General features: G+C 51.0%; 1 long non-coding RNA gene across 1 annotated transcript; it reads right to left on the reverse strand.

Annotated features, from left to right (window-relative positions):
• Positions 1-397: 397 nt before the first annotated feature.
• Positions 398-1,986, reverse strand: LOC135980336 (uncharacterized). Its single transcript, XR_010597437.1, has 3 exons — positions 1,831-1,986; positions 891-1,253; positions 398-521 (listed from the first exon to the last, which is right to left on the reverse strand). It is a non-coding gene; the product is annotated as an uncharacterized LOC135980336 (long non-coding RNA).
• Positions 1,987-2,431: the final 445 nt, after the last annotated feature.

Genomic DNA, 2,431 nt, shown 5'->3' on the forward strand with positions numbered 1-2,431 from the left:
AGCTCTGGACCCTCCACATAACATGTGTGGTGCAACTTGGTGACTGGAGACACAGGCCGAGGGCTACTCTCAGACCCCTGCTCACGTCCGCTACTGAATGTGGCCTGCTTCAGAGAGGATACCTAGAGTGGCATGACCAGGGAAGCTCACCCAGTGATAGAGAAGGAAGAGACTTGAGGACTGAGCATATCTGCCCTCAACCCTCTTCCCGTTACACCTTTAGCATTACAACCAAAAAGCACCCCTTGCAACAGCACCCGACATAGTCACTCTGCAGAGCAGACTCTGGCCCCTCCCCCGCCTCAATCCCACAGAGCCCCGTGCCCAGTGAGGAAGCTCATGGCCTGTGAAGAAAATTAGAGCGAGCACAGATGAGGAATTCCAAGCACTGACGGCTTACTCACAGTCAGTTATGCAGAAGGCAGAAAGCGGAGGACTGTTAATCTCTGCTTACAAGGATGTCCAGGCTGCTCAGGTCCACCTCTGCCAGCTTTTCCTTCGGCTGCTGCTTGACTGTTCCTCTGCAAGCGCCACAAATAAGCCAAGCCGGAGCCATCACTCCACAAAACTCAATTGATGGGCAAAATCTTGCCCTCATTCCTGACTCCCTCTCCTATCCCGTCTACATCAACCCCACTCGATGAACAGAGACTGCGTCAACACTGACAGTGATGCTCCACTCTCGCGCGCGCTGCCCCGCGTGATTGTTGTCCCCTCCCACTTCTACATGGCTTCCGAGACCTAGCCAGTGGGGATGCACACCTAGCACGCCTGCCCGTGTTCAACGAAAGGAGACCGAACAAGTAGAGACAAGGACAGACCGAGAAAGTGGGTCAGACAACACACTAGAGAAGAGAGAGAGAAACATGGAAGGAAGGCAAGAAACTCACCAGCTAGAGTCATCCTCCTAGATGCAACCTTTCGCTGCGATGAACACACCGCTCCTGGCCAGACAAAATGAGCAGCCCCTGATAACGGGGGACCTTGTCTCCCTCGTAGCCACAGCTAGACGGGAACCTTTTCTTACAAACACAGACCAAGCTAACGGCGCATCCCTGCCTGGAGCCATGTGGGCCGTGACCAGACTCCTCACCAAACCAGACACTTAGCTCACTGACAGTGACGGCTGCTCCGTTTCCAGCTAGATGGCATCGCCATAGCCTGGCATCAACAATGCTCACTGTCTCATGGCTCTTGCGTGCCTTCCATCTCACACCGGGGGTGGGCTCTTACCCTTGACTTCTTTCTCCTTCCTACTAAGCAGAATACAAGAGGGAAAAACAAAAGATATCATCGGTGTATGTTCTTCTTCTCCCTGTCCCATTACACCTTTATAGATACAATTAAAAAGCACACAACGCACACTCAACCTCTGGAATTGCTGGCCAGAGAATGCTGTGAAAGTCAAGACTATAATAGGGTTCAAAAAAGGACTAGGTCAATTCATGGAGAATAGGTCCATCGATGGCTATTAGTCAGGATGGGCAGGGATGGTGTCCTTATCCTCTGTTTGCCAGAAGCTGGGAATGGGCCACACAGGATGGATCACTTCACGATTACCTGTTCTATTCATTCCCTCTGAAGCACCTGGTATTAGCCAGTTGGAAGACAGGATACTGGGCTAGATGGACCTTTGGTCTGACCCAGTATTGCCATTCTTACGTTCTAATGTTAAGCAGCCCGTTGCACCTGCACCCAAGAGAGTCACTGTGCAGAAGAGACTATTGTCTCTTCCCCTGGTCGTAATCCCACAGCTAATCCCAAAATAGGGAAATTCTCCTCCCACACCCAGAACAAGGAGGAAAACTTTTATGAGAAACCAAGCCTCACCTAAAGAGAAGCAGCCGTGTGTACTCAGCTACTACCATGCATTTATCTTAGGCTTCAGCCGTGCCCCTAAAAGTTGTGAAGTGTAGTTATGAGGGAGGCAGAAAGCTGAGGACTGTTCATATCTGCTTAGAAGGATGTCCAAGCTGCTCAGATCCACTTCTGCCAGATTCTACTCTGCCTAGGGCTCCTGAACAACAATTCCTCTGTAAGAGCAGCTGCAAAAGCCAAGCATGAGCCGTCATTACACAGAGCTCTTGCCCTCATCCCTGCCTCCCTTTTCCATCATATCTACATCTGCCCCCCTCAATGAACAGAGACCGAGTTAACACCGACAGTCACCGCTCCATTCTCGCACCCACTGCCCTGCATGATTTTTGTCCCCTCCTACTTCTTCATGACTCCCGAGACCTAGCCTGTGGGGATGCACACCTACCACACCTGCCCTTGTCCTATGAAGGGAGACGGCACAATGAGAGGAGAGGAGAGAGAGAGTCCATGGGGCTGCTCTATGGATAAGTTCAATAGGCATCAGTGGCTTAGGCCTGGTCTACACTACGACTTTAATTCGGATTTATCAGCTTTAATTCGAATTAACACTGTA

This window comes from Chrysemys picta, unplaced genomic scaffold (genome assembly GCF_011386835.1).
Source record: "Chrysemys picta bellii isolate R12L10 unplaced genomic scaffold, ASM1138683v2 scaf2728, whole genome shotgun sequence".
Classification (NCBI taxonomy): Eukaryota; Metazoa; Chordata; order Testudines; family Emydidae; genus Chrysemys; species Chrysemys picta.